We start from the raw sequence: 18,032 nt of genomic DNA, 5'->3' as shown, positions 1-18,032 counted from the left end.
AGAGCAAATACATCAGCTACTATCGCTTCATCACAGAGAGCAGATCATTATCAGGGTGTTGCGTGTGGAGTTGAGATCCAAGGCAGATCAGAGCCTATCGTCCTATTGTCTGGGAGTGTGCCAGGCAGGCTCAAGAGGAGAATGCTACATAGAGTGTTTATGTGTTTGTTCTGACTGAAACATGCCTCATGCCTTCCCCTGTTTCAGCAGGACTGCATGCTTGTTTGTGTTTTTACTACTACTTGGCTCGTTATTCCTTGTTGTGCGTGTTTAGCCCCCCCCTTGTGAGAATTACGATGTGCGACTAGACAGTTTCCTATTGGATTACGCTGACTCATTAGCAGGCAGGCTGCAGCTATAAAGGGCATTTTTGTCCACAGTGGGCTGCTGATCTGTTTCTTTCTTTGGAGTCCTAGGAGGCAGGCGAGAGGCTGAGGCTGAGGCCAGTCAGTTAGTCAGAGTGTGTTAGTGTCCCTCAGGCCTTGTTTCATGTGTGGTGGGAGAAGATTAGAGCAGTTTGTTCCTAATAAAAGCCTAAGGATGAACGAGCAATGTCTGTCTGTGTGAGGTCATTTTTGATCTTGAGCTACAATAGAGAGACAGTGCATTAGCGGCAAGCTGGGGGCATTAATGTGCAGTGTAGCAGTATGTGTAGGATCTGCACTGGCCAGACAGCAGTGCTAGTCTGTTATAGCTACCAACTGAGTTAGTGGAACTGAGTGAAGAAGGCACTCAATGAATATAGTGGGTTGTTTTCCTAGCCAATGAAATCCTCCGACTGGTAGTCATCCTAGAAATGTGTTCACGTTAGACAATGTGTCTGACGTTTGTATCTAAATGTAACAGTGTTCATACTGTAACTCCAACATTTGGTTCAGAACACAGGTCTCGCACTCCCTACCACTAGTTTTTAAACCTGGGATATTTTAGGAGCACAACTAATGAGAGGTCAGACAAAAAAAACAGTGTGGGTACACTTTAACAACGTTTAACCCGTTGTTATTCATGTTTTTTCATCTGCACAATCTGAGCCATTAGAAATCCATTGACGGATTAGACTTCCATTAATAGCCGCTTACGAGGGGGGACTTATTGCGGTGAATAAAAGTTCCAATTGTTGAATATCCCCACTCTGGCTGGATTCCAATAGGAATTAAACATCACTTTGCAAGCCAGCATAATGTGACTTGCAGGCCTGATGTGACCACTGTATTAGGCCCTCGAAGTAAGGCTTTGTGATATATATAATGTATTGTCTTAAATAATTATGTACTTTGGTGCTGTTTTTGCTGGTGACTAGCATATGCTGGCACGCTGGTGACCAGCTCATGTTGGTCATCAGTGTCCAAAACACAGCGAAGGCACCAGCAAAAACACAGCAATTTTGGTCGGCACTGTTTTTTTTCCAGCAGGGTAGTCAGAGTGTGTTGGTGTCCTCAGGCCTTGTTTCATGTGTGGTGGGAGAAGATTAGAACAGTTTGTTCCTAATAAAAGGACGAAAGACCAATGTCTGTCTGTGTGTGTGCTCATTTTGATCCGGAGCTACAATAGAGATTAGCAGTACATTATAGTACATTAGCAGCAGGCTGGGGCCGTTAATGTGCAGTGTAGCAGTACGTGTAGGATCTGGACTGGACAGACAGCAGCGCTAGTTTGTTAAAGCTACCAACTAATTGAATGGAACTGAGGGAAATCCCACAACTAGTAGTCTTCCTAGAAATGTTTTCATTTTGGATAATGTGTCTAACATCGGTATGTAAATATAACAGGTTTAAATGGATAGTTCAGAGCTTCTGCTCTTTTCTATAACCTGTAGGGAACGCAATATATCAGCTACTGACAAAACAATGTGTGTATATTTACTGACATGTATGTGTAACTGATAGATGATGACACACACACACACACACACACACACACACACACGTATGTACAGTGTAAATTGTAAAGTATTTTGTCTGTACTGTCTTTTTCATTATATGTCAGACCCCAGTAAGACTAGCTGTCACGGTTGGCGTCGATGGGGACCCTCAATCAAATTGTGTAGTACTGTTAGCTGTGTACAGTAAATTCGGAAAGTGTTTGACTTTTTTTTGTGACTTTTTCCACATTTATTTACATTACAGCCTTGTTCTAAAATGGATTCAATTGTTTGTGTTTCCTCATCAATCTACACACAGTACCCCATAATGACAAATCAAAAACTGGTTGTATTTTTTTGTGTGCAAATTTGTCAAAATAAAAAAGCTGAAATATCACATTTACATAAGTATGCTGACACATTATTCAGTACTTTGTTAAAGCATCTTTTGGCAGCGATTACAGACTTGAGTCTTCTTGGGTATGATTCCACAAGCATGGCACACCTGTATTTGGGGAGTTTCTCCCATTCTTCTCTACAGATCCTCTTGGATTGGGAGCGTCGCTGCACAGCTATTTTCAGGTCTCTCCAGAGATATTAGATCGGGTTCAAGTCAGAACTCTGGCTGGGCCACTCAAGGACATTCAGGGACATGTCCTGAAGCAACTCCTGCATTGTCTTGGCTGGTCGTTGTACTGTTGGAAGGTGAACCTTCACCCTAGTCTGAGGTCCTGAACACTCTGGAGCAGGTTTTCATCAAGGATCTCTCTCTGTACTTTGCGCAGTTTATCTTTCCCTTGATCCTGACTGGTCTCCCAGTCCCTGCCACTGAAAACATCCCCACAGCATGATGCTGCCACCACCATGCTTCACCGTAGCGATGGTGCCAGGTTTCCTCCAGATGTTCAATCTTGGTTTCATCTAGAGGTCGACCGATTATGATTTTTCAACGACGATACAAAAACTGATTAGTGGAGGACTGATATTTATATATACAGTTGATGTCGGAAGTTTACATACATTTAGACTCAGTTTTTCACAATTCCTAACATTTGGTAAAAGTTCCTGTCTTAGGTCAGTTAGGATCACCACTTTATTTTTAGAATGTGAAATGTCAGAATAATAGTAGAGAGAATGATTAATTTCAGATTTTATTTATTTCATCACATTCCCAGTGGGTCTGAAGTTTACATTCACTCAATTAGTATTCGGTAGCATTGCCTTTAAAATGATTAACTTGGGTCAAACGTTTTGGGTAGCCTTCCACAACCTTCCCATAATAAGTTGAATGAATTTTGGCCCATTCCTCCTGACAGAGCTGGTGTAACTGAGTCAGGTTTGTAGGCCTCCTTGCTCGCACACGCTTTTTCAGTTCTGCCCACAAATGTTCTATGGTCAGGGCTTTGTGATGGCCACTCCAATACTTTGACTTTGTTGTCTTTAAGCCATTTTGCCAAAACTTTGGAAGTATGCTTGGGGTCATTGTCCATTTGGAAGACCCATTTGCGACCAAGCTTTAACTTCCTGACTGATGTCTTGAGATGTTGCTTCAATATATCCACGTAATTTTCCTACCTCATGAGCCATCTATTTTGTGAAGTGCACCAGTCCCTCCTGCAGCAAAGCACCTCCACAACATGATGCTGCCACCCGCGTGCCTCACTGCTGGGATAGTGTTATTTTGGCTTGCAAGCCTCCCCCTTTTTCCTCCAAACATAACGATGGTCATTATGGCCAAACAGGTATACTTTTGTTTCATCAGACCAGAGGACATTTCTCCAAAAAGTAAATTTTTTGTCCCCATGTGCAGTTGCAAACCGTAGTCTGGCTTTTTTATGGCGGTTATGGAGCAGTGGCTTCTTCACTGCTGAGCGGCCTTTCAGGTTATGTCAGTATAGGACTCGTTTTACTGTGGATATAGATCATTTTGTTCCTGTTTCCTTCAACATCTTCACACGATCCTTTGCTGTTGTTCTGGGATTGATTTGCGCTTTTTTTTACCAAAGTATGCTCATCTCTAGGCGACAGAACACGTCTCCTTCCTGAACGGTATGACGGCTGCGTGGTCCATGGTGTTTATACTTGCGTACTATTGTTTGTACAGATGAACGTGGTACCTTCAGGCGTTTGGAAATTGCTCCCAAGGATGAACCAGAATTGTGGAAGTCTACAATTTTTTGCTGAGGTCTTAGTGGTGATCTTAACTGACCAAGTGGTGATCTTAACTGACCAAATAATTTTTTACTCTGATTAAATGTCAGGAATTGTGACAAACTGAGTTTAAATGTATTTGGCTAAGGTGTATGTAAACTTCCGACTTCAACTGTAAATTCTTACGATAATATACTAATGGTAATATGCTGTATACATGTAAAAGGGAGTAGCTGGATAAATCGATACATACGAATGTTAATGGCAATCAATAATCAATGAACAGCAGTGTAGTGGTAGTAATAAATCAAATCAATTGTTTTTGTAGCAGCAGCGTAGAGGGGGAGCAGTAGTTGTTAGACATTAACAATCTTATGGCCGTGGGATAAAAGCTCTTAAGAAGTCTGTACTCTATATTATGGTCTGTACTTGGCATGTAAGTTTCTGCCATTTGTTTTTAAACCTGGGATATTTTAGGAGCACAACTAATGAAATATCAGACAACAACCCCCGGGTGGGTACACTTTAACACAAACCTATTTTTATTTATGTGTTTCAATTTGTAAAACTTGAGCCTGTATTAGTCTACTAAAAATAGCCGCTTACGTGGAGGAACAAAAAAAGTATATTTTTCTCCGCTGGCCTGTCTGCCTGCGATTCAGGGTGTAATTTGTGGCTTGCCAGAGGTTGACCTCGGTTGGTCAGGAAGCGGCAGCAGGCGGCGGTATAGAAAAGTGCTGTTTAGTCCTGCTGTATGTTGGGACCTGGAAGAGTGGCCTTCTAGCAGGCAGACAGGCTGAGGCCAATAAGGCTATGTCTAGTCTGTGCGTGGGTGCTCTGGCTAGCCCACAGACTAGAGCTAAAATGCTTAAGATGCAAGAGCTTGGCTCAGCCAGACACGGCGCATTGATCATTGCCTTCCAAGAACTGTCCTTTCCTCTCCTCCCGCTGGAAAAGAAAATGTCCCTCCTGTTCGTAGACCTCCGCCTGGCCCCAATGGGTAATTTCAGTCAGCATCTTGCCCTAATCTCCAAATAGCAACAGCCTGTGTGTGTTCTTTTTTTCCCCACAAGATCCCTGCTTCCAGAAGAAAACACTGCATGGCCTGATACATCAGTCATTGTTGTGTTTGTTCTGCACTTGACTTCAAACAGAGCGCGAGTTGAAAAGGAGAGTGACCTTTGGGAATCACACAGTCAGGAGCCAGGGCCAGAGTCAGACTCTGCCCAACATCTACTGTACATATGGGAGGAGGGACTTTACTTTGAGGCTCTTTCTATTCTCATATATATATATTTTTAAATTGAGGAATATACAAGGATGAATAGCCATGGAATGTTGCCCTAGAAAACACCTCTCTGCCTCTTTCACCCTGACTGACTGACTGCTGGGGGCGAAAAAAAATGATTTTTTTTTTTAAGCTGTGACGTAGGTTCGCTCGGTAGGCTGGAAGCTTTTTGAACCTCTTTACACCCACTATCTTTCGCCGAGGTATATCGCGTATAAAACAAAGAATTTCAAATGTCTGCACACGTGCATGTCAGTTGCTTCGAGTAAAAGTGTCTGCTAAATGGCATACATTGTTATATTATAGTACCATTCACCTCTTTGTCTACCTTCAACAGGGAGAAAAAAAGCACGTATTAAAAGAGAAGTTGGACAGCTTTAGTTGCATGAGGTTGTCCTTATACCTCAGATGTCCTTGCATAAAAAAAAATGTTACAAATCTGTTGATACGGTTCTTTATCTTCGTACGCATTTCTCTAGATTTGTCTTCTTCTTTTGAGTGGCAGCCCACAGGTACAAGTAAATGTATATTGATATCAAATGCAAATATGTGAGTATATCTGAATCAATATGACTTTGAATGTTACACCTGTGCCTGTAACCTCCTTCTGAAAAAATAACAAACTAAATATATCTTATATTTGAGATTCTTCAAAGTAGCCACCCTTTGCCTTGATGACAGCTTTACAATGTAAAAAATAAAGAGGCGTGTCCAAACCTTTGACTGGTACTGTACATGGAATGAATGACTAACTGTATCCAGTAGAGTCCTATTAATCTACTGGATCTTTACAACACACTAAGCCCTGAAGTATAGAAACCAATTTTCGTTCTCGTTTATTTTTATATTTGCGGGCCGGATAAACCTCTTGAGATGAGACGTCTTGTTTTCGTCATGAGAAATATAGTTACTTCACTAAACGAATCAATGTTTAAGAAATTAAATAAATAAAACAGTTTCCTGTTCTCTACCTCCCAGCAGCCTATAGATATGGTCCCTTTTGATAGAAACTCAATTGTACTCATTTCAACCAACCATTTTCAACCAGCCTCTTTTACAATATACTGTACACTGAGTATACCAAACATTAAGAATGCCTGCTCTTACCATGACATAGTCTGACCAAGTGAAAGCTATGATCACTTATTGATGTCACTTGTTAAATCCACTTCAATCAGTGTAGATGAAGGGGAGGAGACAGGTTCAAGAAAGATTTTGAAGCCTTGAGACAATTGAGACGTGGATCGTGTATGTGTGCCGTTCAGAGGGTGAATTGGCAAGACAAAATATTTAAGTGCCTTTGAACAGGGTATGGTAGTAGGTGCCAGGCGCAACGGTTTGTGTCAAGAACTGCAATGCTTCTGGGTTTCTCATGCTCAACAGCTTCCCGTGTGTCTCAAGAATGGTCCACCACCCAAAGGACATCCAGCCAACTTGACACAACTGTGGGAAGCATTGGAGTCAATGTACCAGAAGATCCCTGTGGAACGCTTTCAACACCTTGTAGAGTCCATGCCCCGAAGAAATGAGGCTGTTCTGAGGGTGAAAGGGGTGGGTGCAACTCAGTATTAGGAATGTGTTCCTAATGTTTGGTATACTCGGTGTATATGCTGTATTTCTATAATGGTATAGTCTATAATGGTATAGATACCATTTTATCCAGTCCACCTACCCCACCCGTAACCTATTATCCTGCTGTTTATTTGTCTTGTTTTCCACAAGTATTGCCCCTCACAAGACCTTGTGTGCACTCAGTGTACCCACTCCTCCCTCTTACCCACCCTTCCTGGTCTGGAGGTCTTATTAAGATGCATTGTTTTAATCAAGCGAAAACCAATTGCTACAGAGATACTTCGGAAAGTATTCAGACCCCTTGACTTTTTCCACATTTTGTAGTCTCCCAGTCCCTGCCTCTGAAAACATCCTCACGGCATGTTGCTGCCACCACCATTCTTCACCGTAGGGATGGTGCCAGGTTTCCTCCAGACATGACACTTGGCTCTTAGGCCAAAGAGTTCAATCTTGGTTTCATCAGACCAGAGAATCTTGTTTCTCATGGTCTGAGAATTAATTAAAAAGTAGGATTATTTTAGATTCTTTTGAATAAATGATTTTTTTTAAATTTTTTAAGTCAAATCGACAATTGGTAACCCAACCCTTATGGGATTAATTGACACATAATCAAGCATTACAATAATTCACTATGGTAATTATTGTCTGAGAGTCCTTTAGGTGCCTTTTGGCAAACTCCAAGCTGGCTGTCATGTGCCTTTTACTGAGGAGTGTCTTCCGTCTGTCCACTCTAACATAATGGCCTGATTGGTGGAGTGCTGCTGAGATGGTTGTTCTTCTGGAAGGTTCTCCCATCTCCACAGAGGAACTCTGGAGCTCTGTCAGAGTGACCATCGGGTTCTTGGTTACCTCCCTGACCAAGGCCCTTCTCCCCCGATTGCTCAGTTTGGCAGGGCGGCCATCTCTAGGAAGAGTCTTGGTGGTTCCAAACTTCTTCTATTTAAGATTGATGGAGGCCAAGAAATGTTTTGGTACCCTTCCCCAGCTCAATTCCGAGTCTCATAGCAAAGGGTCTGAATACTTGTAAATGTAAATAAGGTGTTCCTGTTTTTTTTAACAGACTTGCACCATTTCTAAAAACCTGTTTTCCCTTTGTCAATATGTGGTATTGTGTGTAGGTTGCTGAGTTTTTATTTTAGAATAAGGAGTGTAACATAGTAATTTGCCCAGTGGCTCTGTACTACAGCATCTTAATTTCAGCCAGTTTGGCAAAGGAGGAAAATAATCCTGCAGCATCAGGAAATGTGAATTATTATGTGGATTCTAATTAATGGATATTTTTTATAGGGGTTGATACATTTTTTGTTACGTCAAATCAAGTCTGACATTTTGATGTGGAAATTGCAAACTTTAGAAGCCTTTTTAAAACCTTGAATACACTACAAATGTTGCTTTTCTTAGCCACAAAAGAGCGATCAAAGTAAGATCCTACATCTGTATGGTCATGCAAACAGCCTGATGCTGTGGCTGTTTAAAAACACAGGCAACACTTGAGGGCGGTATGAAGGCTGAAACATGTCTGGATCAAGTTGAAGTTGAGATTTGAGCACCAGTGATACTAGACAGCATTTGTCACACACAGTGGGGCAAAAAAGTATTTAGTCAGTCACCAATTGTGCAAGTTCTCCTACTTAAAAAGATGAGAGAGGCCTGTAATTTATTTTCATCATAGGTACACTTCAACTATGACAGACAAAATGAGAAAAACAAAATCCAGAAAATCACATTGTAGGATTTTTTATTAATTTATTTGCAAATTATGGTGGAAAATAAGTATCTGGTCACCTACAAACAAGCAAGATTTCTGGCTCTCACAGAACTGTAACTTCTTTAAGAGGCTCCTCTGTCCTCCACTCGTTACCTGTATTAATGGCACCTGTTTGAACTTGTTATCAGTATAAAAGACACCTGTCCACAACCTCAAACAGTCACACTCCAAGCTCCACTATGGCCAAGACCAAAGAGCTGTCAAAGGACACCAGAAACAAAATTGTAGACCTGCACCAGGCTGGGAAGACTGAAATAGGTAAGCAGCTTGGTTTGAAGAAATCAACTGTGGGAGCAATTATTAGGAAATGGAAGACATACAAGACCACTGATAATCTCCCTCGATCTGGGGCTCCATGCAAGATGGACCCCGTGGGGTCAAAATGATCACAAGAACGGTGAGCAAAACTCCAAGAACCACACGGGGGGGCCTAGTGAATGACCTGCAGAGAGCTGGGACTAAAGTAACAAAGCCTACCATCAGTAACACACTACGCTGCCAAGGTCTCAAATCCTGCAGTGCCAGACGTGTCCCCCTGCTTAAGCCAGTACATGTCCAGGCTCGTCTGAAGTTTGTTAGAGAGCATTTGGATGATCCAGAAGAAGATTGGGAGAATGCCATATGGTCAGATGAAACCAAAATATAACTTTTTGGTAAAAACTCAACTTGTCGTGTTTGGAGGACAAAGAATGCTGAGTTGCATCCAAAGAACACCATACCTACTGTGAAGCATGGGGGTGGAAACATCATGCTTTGGGGCTGTTTTTCTGCAAAGGGACCAGGACGACTGATCCGTGTAAAGGAAAGAATGAATGGGGCCATGTATTGTGAGATTTTGAGTGAAAACCTCCTTCCATCAGCAAGGGCATTGAAGATGAAACGTGGCTGGGTCTTTCAGCATGACAATTTTCCCAAACACACCGCCCGGGCAACGAAGGAGTGGCTTCATAAGAAGCATTTCAAGGTCCTGGAGTGGCCTAGCCAGTCTCCAGATCTCAACCCTATAGAAAATCTTTGGAGGGAGTTGAAAGTCAGTGTTGCCCAGCAACAGCCCCAAAACATCACTGCTCTATAGGATATCTGCCTGGTGGAATGGGCCAAAATACCAGCAACAGTGTGTGAAAACCTTGTGAAGACTTACAGAAAACGTTTGACCTCTGTCATTGCCAACAAAGGGTATATAACAAAGTATTGAGATAAACTTTTGTTATTGACCAAATACTTATTTTCCACCACAATTTGCAAATAAAATCATTAAAAATCCTACAATGTGATTTTCTGGAGAAAAAAATTCTCATTTTGTCATAGTTGAAGTGTACCTATGATAAAAATTACAGACCTCTCTCATCTTTTTAAGTGGGAGAACTTGCACAATTGGTGGCTGACTAAATACTTTTTTTGCCCCACTGTATAGCAGCTATCTGTCCACAGTAAGTGGTAATATCAGATGTCTGATGAAGGCCGAGGATAACCATATCCCACTTTACCAAAATGTGGTGGATGAGACAACCCCCCACCCCCACTAAAACAATACTTCAACCGGTACTCATCTCAAAAAGCAACGGTGAGTGTTGCTCATGTACATAACATTTTCATTGTCTATTGTTGTATCTAAAATCATCTCTGTCGGTGATGGACATGAAGTTACTGTAGTCACACTCATCATCGCCGCAGATACAGTCAGTATCTCCTCCCTCAGAATATTTCCACCGTATCTCAAGTCCCTCATCCGTACAACAAGAGTGCATATGGCTTTCTCTTCTCACTTTGAGTCACCGGCAGCGCTGTCTGTCTTAACCCACACTAACCACAGTATGTGTCACATCTTTGCCAACTTCAACCATAACCTTTCAGTCCGTGCCCTCACAGTGTATTTCAGACGCACGTGGGTTGCATTTACGTAGCTACACCTCCTATCTATGACTGAGCACGTCTGGGGTGCCCCAGATTGATTGTTCCGTGGCAGTCCCTCATTAACCTTATCATGTAGACTCCATAGTCGGGTCACCACTGTAAGAGTCCAAATCATGCAGATGTTGCATTTGGAAGAAATACATCATATGACTTGCGTGTACAATGAGTAGGGAGTGAGTGGTCAAATAATTCGATTATTTGATTATTTTTTATGATCTGCGTGGCGTTCATTTCAGAACGTCTAGACTAACCTACTCCTCTGCTAATGTTATGGCTTGTCTTTTACATTTATTTAACTAGGCAAGTCAGTTAAGAGCAAATTCGTATTTACAATGACAGCCTAGGAACACTGGGTTAACTGCCTTGTTCAAGGGGCAGAAGGGCAGACTTTTACCTTGTCAGCTTGGGGTTTCGATCAAGCAACCTTTTGTTTGCTGGCCCAACACTCTAACCGCTAGGCTACCTGCCGCCCCGTTCCCATCTCAGTGTGCACATGCAGACTAATTATCCCCACTCACACATTTACGTATCCATACTGTATGTGTTGTAGCCTCACCTTAGTTCCAAAATTAGCTTTCTTACACTCTTGTCAGCGTTGCTGCCAGCGGGTCATCTGACTTGGTATGGGCACTGGCAGTCACTCTCTGCCTGTGTAATGTGAGCTAGCCCCGCTTGGTCAGGTCCAGGGACACTTCATGTATTGGTATGTGTGAATATGCTTTAACCTCTCACCATAGCCAGGCAGCCACAGTACAACAGTCCTGAACGGGTTTACAGGCAGACAGTGTATCACTAGAAACCCTTACTGGCACGCTACATGACATCCATTTATGTCACCTGTCCAATTAACCAATAAGGCCCGAGGGGGTGTGGTATATGGCTAAAAGCCAGGTACTCCGATGCAACGTGGGGTGCCTGGATACAGCCCTTAGCCGTGGTATATTGGCCATATACCACACACCAACGTAATTAGAGCAGTACAAATAAATGTTTTGTCATACCCGTTGTATACGGTCTGATATACCAAGGCTTTCAGCCAATCAGCATTCAGGGATCGAATCACCCAGTTTATAATTTACCTTATAGTATAGTAGAGGGAGGGATGCTTTGTTTAACACAGGCCTATGAAAACTCTGAACAGGTTATTTTTATGGAGTCTACTGTTGATATCTATGGTGGATCCTTCTTTTTTTAATCATTCAATTGGCATTAGAGTATTTGTGTAACCAAATTTCATTTATTCATCTTTTCATCAATTCGATTTTGAGGACACATTTCGCGGATTTTGAGTTTAAAGAGGAAATGCTGACGGGGGTCAATGTTAAAAATATGAATGACTGACATTCTCAGTCACATTTCACAACATTGGTGGAAAAACCAAAACTACAGACTTCATTAATGATTACGTCGTTTTTCAGCTTTTATGAATGAGCGATAGCCTTCACAGCGATATCCTTCCTCTGCAAAAAAGGACCATTCGTATGGTTCTCTTTTATTTCAAGTGTATGATCGTGCTTCCTGCAAGAACAGGGCTCATTGTGGCATATAATGACAATTGTAAATAACCATAGAAACAGGATTGTCATGTGAAAATGGCGGATCTTTTTTCTGTGTCCCAAATGGCACGCTATTGGTCGAGATCGGTGTGGAAGAACTTTACTGGCCTATACAGAGCCCTGACCTCAACCCCATCAAACACTTTTGGGATGAATTGTAACGCCGACTGCGAGCCTAATCGCCCAACATCAGTGCCCGGCCTCACTCATGCTCTTGTGGCTGTATAGAAGCAATTCCCCACGGCAACAAAAAAAAAACGCTTTTGATTTCACCTCATTTTAACATTCTGTCATAAAGAGCACATGTTCATCTTCATAAAAAAAACAAATTTTCCCATCTCAAGAGGTCAAATAAAAAAAATGACTATAGTTGGTGCCTGTTAAAGATAGACTGACTGAAATGAAGTTGCCATGAGCAGCACCGTATCTATGCATTTGCACGGGTTCTCTTCACGCTGTTACAGTGTGGCAGCCTCTGGGCCAATTTAGCAGAGAAGTTGAGCCTCGCGTTTCAACGCTCTTAGTTGTTGCAGAGATTGACCCACTATGATGTTTACTTTCTGCATCTAAGTGCCAAATAAAGTAATAGGGGTTGACTAACAAGGTTGATGATTTCAGAAGTTAAATCAGCCACAAATCCCTTTTGTGACAGGTGGAATGGAAACTTGTTGTGTGCAACAGGGTGTGGCACAAAAAAAATGTTATTGTTAAAATATGTTTCGCCTGTCTATCTGTGGGTAACAGGGATGACATGTTATGTTCGACACGTTCAGTTTTCCACCACAAAGCACAAAAATTGCCAAAAGGAGTAGAACCAGCTCACCTGCTTTTACACTACGATTTCACTATTAGATGTTCAATGATTCCTTTGAAGAAAAAAAAAATGAAAAAAATTGTAGTTTCACCATATTATAACAAGAGTACAGTTCAGATAACAGCGTTCAAATTAAAATGAAGGACATATGTAAATGAATCACTAATCACATGAAGTAAATAATAATCTTTTAAAAAACGACTTTGTCAGAGCAACAAAGTAACTCTGGCTTTACAGTAATGGTGACAACTTAGAGAAATATTTGGGTCAAGTGGGTTAAAATCTTCCTAGCAGTCACAGAGGGTGCATGGAGGGTCATGTCAAAATGCTGAAATGTGACACTTTAACAAGTCTTTATTCATATGACAAATCAGATTTATTGAATTCTCCATGTGGTTTATATTAAAGGGCACTTCGTTTAATTGAACAGGCTTTTAAATTGAATATTTGTGCACAATTTCTACTTCAAATATCAAAGGGACGCAAAACGCACTCATTTCCTGGAGTGACCTACATACACATGCACGTTCACATACACACACACACACACACACACACACACTGAACAACACACTCAGCCTTTGAAGGCTTCATGTGGGTGGTTTTGTGTGCCATATTTTTTCCTATGGGGAGAGTTTCCATTTGCAAGGTGTTGTTTTATTTTGTTTGTTGTTGAGTTGTTGAAGGTTTATTTCGTTGCCAATTATCACATCAACTTTTCTCATATGGGCTTCTTTCTTTCTCTGTATTGTTGTTTCGTGTAAAGCCCTCCATCTGGTCTCTCTCCCACCACTACCCCCCATCCCCTACCCCTCATCCCCTACCCTCCTACCCCTCATCCCCTACCCTCCTACCCCTCATCCTCCAGCCAGCACCTTCCATTGGGCCCCATTAATAATGCAGGGGGCAATCCCGCCTCGGAAACACTCCTCCCCCCCTGGCCTGCCAATCACCCGGCTTAATTAGCACGTGAGAGCATGGTCGCCAAGCGCCCGGCCACCCACTCACCAATCACCACACACCTCTGGCTCTGGTGGCAACGCTCAAAATCTTCATGGTAACCAGATTCATCTGAAATAACCCCAATACTATCTTGATCACCTTTTTGGCAGTTTCAGGCCAAAGTGATGGTGTGAGTGTTTTGCTTGTGTCAGAGTTTTGTGTGGTTGATATCGCTGAGGTGTCCGTGGTTGCATTGTAGCTTCATTAGAAAGGGTTCTGTGATTATTGAACTAATCACAGGAGGAGGAAGGGGTCATTAACCGACGAGACAAAGGAGAGGGAATTTGCTTGAGGTGCAGATTAGGGTAGTTAGTGATTATCCTGTTGCTTTAGTCAATACCAATGTACTCTCCGAGATTAGACACACAAAGGCGTGTACGCCACATTACTTTTCTACCATTTCTAACATGTAAGTAATATCAAGTTGCTAGTTACAATTCAGGTAGAAACAATGTCTGGATACAGTGGATTGTCGTACTCTTCTTGGAGACAGCCATTGCCTCATCTACCTTCCAAATCAACAAAATGTTTGTCACGGACACTGGCCAGCTCAGAAATACAGTAATAGAAACATGTTAAAGTATGGAGGAATCTACTCTACTGTATTAGAAGTGTGGCCACAGCGTTAATATCAAAGTAGACACAGAATGAGATACAACAGTGAATATTATTTACATTTGAGTCCATGCAGAATTATAGCCAGGGTCTATAGATAACTCCGTGTTTCTATCACATTTGCAGTCTGTTACCATATAAGACAGCGTAATGACTCACCCTGCTTTCTGACCTACAATGTGGGAAGGGAAGTCATGATTCATGCAAGCTGCAGCTAATGCAGGCCGGAGCCTAAAATACTCTGGTATGCCATCTCACACACACTCACATATGCGCAGATGTACTCAGCAACAGTTTGTGAGACATGAGAAAGTTACCAGAGTGTGGAGAGTAACAGAATGACTGGCCAAGTTGAGAAGGCTTTCTGAGGTAATGCTAGCATGTTTGTCTATATTGTGAGTTGCATTCCAGGTACGAGCTACATAACTTGCATTTTGTGTCAGGAAGTGGTGTGAATAGTTGCTGTGTTATTGTTTTTGGTAAGTCACGTAGTTGTAGTCTTAACACTCTTGTCGTAAAGTAGATTCTGCAATTATAGCAATTAAATCACTCCAACCTCATTACAACTTCATCTAAATGAGGGACTGCTTCAAAAAATCTAATTAAACGTTGCTGCTTATGTTGACATACTAATTTGACTAAGGCACTGTGCGGTGGAATTAAAGAGCACTGATTAGATAAAACAAAAATCCCCTTAACTTCATCATTAGAATGAATTTGATACTCTTAAAGAGAGGGATTTACTCTGCAGGTAAGATCAGAAGGAAGGCTATACAGTATGATGTATGTTTCATTTCAATCAACAGTAAGTCATGACTCATGAGAGAGCCTGTAATGTGGACTGTCTGGAATAACTTCTCTGCTAGCTACATGTGTAAGGACCACCCTCTTTTCTCACAGGCAATACGTGAGCATTTTAACCTGCTGTAATCTGGCTAACAGTTGTCTTTGATAGTTTAAACAGTGTGTGCTATTGTACTTTTTACTAATTGTTTTCTTTTTGGAGGGTGAATCCCGATGGTGTTCTTAGTATTGATTACATTCTGAAGGATATGGCACTCTGCCTGCCTCATTAAGACATTAACTACCTTTGATTTTAATGGTAGATTGCACAGAACTCTAAGGGCCGGTTTCCCGGACACAGATTAAGCCTAGTCCTGGACAAAAAAAAATAGACTAGGCTTAACTTTGACACACAGGTGTAATCATTCTAGTGGTCCCTGCAGCGTACGCTCAAAATGGTGTGATTAGAATGCTTATTTAAAGGGCCTACCGGATGGCTCAGTGTCTAAGGCACTGCATCGCAGTGCTAGCTTTGCCACCAGAGATTCTGGGTTCGAGTCCAGGCTCTATTGCAGCTGGCCGCGACTGGGGCCTATGGGGCAGCGAACAATTGGCCCAGCATTGTCTGGGTTCGGGAGGGTTTGGCCGGCAGGAATATCCTTGTCTCATCACGCACTAGCGACTCCTGTGGTGGGCCGGACACAGCGCACGCTGACCAGGCCGCCAGGTGCACAGTGTTTCCTCCGACACATTGGTGCGGCTGGCTTCTGGGTTGGATGGGCATTGTGTCAAGAAGCAGTGCGGCTTGGTTGCGTTGTGTTTCGGAGGACGCATAGCTCTCGACCTTTGCCTCTCCCGAGTCTGTATGGGAGTTGCAGCGATGAGACAAGACTGTAACTACTACCAATTGGGGAGAAAAAAGGTGTACATTTTATTTTTTATAAAAAAATAATGGTTATTTAGAACGTCCAGTTTCGATGCAACAGTCAGCATTTGAGCTGGCTACCCTGTTTTTTCACAGAAACTTGTTTCACAAACACAGTCCTTACAATGTTATATCCTGAATGTGACTAGTTTATTTTTGGATGCAATGTTCAGACATTCACAGAAGTAGCGTTAGCATAGTGTTATGCTAACGCTACTTCTGTGAATGTCTGAATGTCATCCAAACCAGAAAATGTAGGCTACATTAGTCCTAGCGCTAGCTGAGGAAAGATTGACGTAACACAAGCGGTCAACTCTCAGATGACAGAAACCATAATATCAATAAGCTAATAGCAATTACTATTTACAAGTCATCACATCACAGGTGAGCTCACCATTGATCGGAATAATTGAGTAAAAAACGTTATAAAAATGTTAAGTAATCCAACGATGGGTAGTTTGTGCGGTCCGCCATATTTTTTTGTTGTTGAGGCAACCAAAGATAAGAAGATGAGACAAGATGAGTTTGGTCTGTTTGCAATATGCATGTTGAAGAGGGTGTCTCGTCTACCATCATTCACTTCCCTTCATTCACTTCAGGGAGTTTACTTGTTATAACATCTTTTGTCTGATAGACTTTACGTGACACCCAGAATGCATTGTATCATGTCAACAAACATGGCACCACACATAGCTGGCAAATAGCTTAGCATTAGCTCATCATAATCAGGACAACCTTCATAAAAGTATTTTACACACATCATATGTGTCCATTAAAATCTATGCAAGAATTGGTGTCACCAGTACTTGAAAACGTGAATAAGACTGTAAATAGATTATACTCCATACATACATACGGTATGCTCCACTAGAAATGACAACACGATATACAGAAAATAAGGCACTTACTTTGATAGGAACACACACACGTCCAAAGTTATTATTTGTAAGGAAAACAACAATGAAGGCAATTCGAGCACCAGCCAGAAAATGTGCCGGGGGGGAAAGTTTGTGCAAGACTGCGCAAATGTCTGCATACTTGATGTGCGGAAACACTGGGGAAGTGCTTGGCCTCTACTCCAAGAGAGAAGTTTGTCCTGCTCAGTAAAGCCTTAAACATAAATTGTCCACAACAGTAAAATGGGCTACTTCTATGTGAATTAATGCGAAGACAGAACACACCTCAATTCAAAATGTTGTTAGAAAATAAAACTTGACACTAATTTGAAATCGACAAATTTAAGCATAGCCTATAAAGGGCAGCACGTGTTAACTGTTCTGTTGCATAGCAATCACATTTTGGAACCGTGAGTGTATTCTGAAATCACGCGCATAAAAAGAAACTCACACGTGAAAAGGTTCATCTGTGTGCCCGGGAAACCACCCCTTAATGTTATTACTGTGCAAGTCTCCCAGTGCACCGGCAGGTGTGCAAAATCAGATGTGCTCTCTCCTCTCCTCCCTTCTTCCTTCCCTCTCCTTCCTCCTCTCCTCCCTCACTTTTCTCTCCTCCTGCCTTCACAATCACCAGACACAGAGCTGATCCCATTCATCAATGTCAGCAGGCAGGAGCTCCAGGGTTTGGTCTGCAAAACTGTAGAGAATCACCTTAGGGAGTCATAGACCCAGAGGCTCTATTCCAAAAGACTGTCCCGAACCAGGTCTGAGTAACATTGCATACCACACCTGGGATCATATTATCCACTCATTTCAGACTCTAACCATTGTAAAGCAATGTTCAATTTTTCAATTATGAACATGCCACATGCACAGTGTCTTACAAA

At 42.0% G+C, this 18,032-nt stretch overlaps 1 protein-coding gene across 3 annotated transcripts in view; it reads left to right on the top strand.

The window, feature by feature from the left end:
- Positions 1-18,032, top strand: part of LOC139407039 (BTB and CNC homology 1, basic leucine zipper transcription factor 2b) — a 96,594-nt gene that overhangs the window by 42,596 nt on the left and 35,966 nt on the right. The window contains exon 1 of one of the 3 annotated variants that reach the window (XM_071150332.1): positions 14,839-14,910. The exons of the other annotated variants lie outside the window; for them this stretch is intronic. The gene's annotated coding sequence lies outside the window, so the exon portion shown is untranslated. Of the gene's footprint in view, positions 1-14,838; positions 14,911-18,032 lie in introns of those variants that run through there. 3 annotated transcript variants of the gene reach the window in all.

The sequence above is a fragment of the Oncorhynchus clarkii genome, chromosome 4 (assembly GCF_045791955.1).
Source record: "Oncorhynchus clarkii lewisi isolate Uvic-CL-2024 chromosome 4, UVic_Ocla_1.0, whole genome shotgun sequence".
In the NCBI taxonomy this organism is placed as follows: Eukaryota; Metazoa; Chordata; class Actinopteri; order Salmoniformes; family Salmonidae; genus Oncorhynchus; species Oncorhynchus clarkii.
The sequence above is the reverse complement of the archived record's forward strand: the minus strand, read 5'-3'. Positions and strand labels throughout refer to the sequence as shown.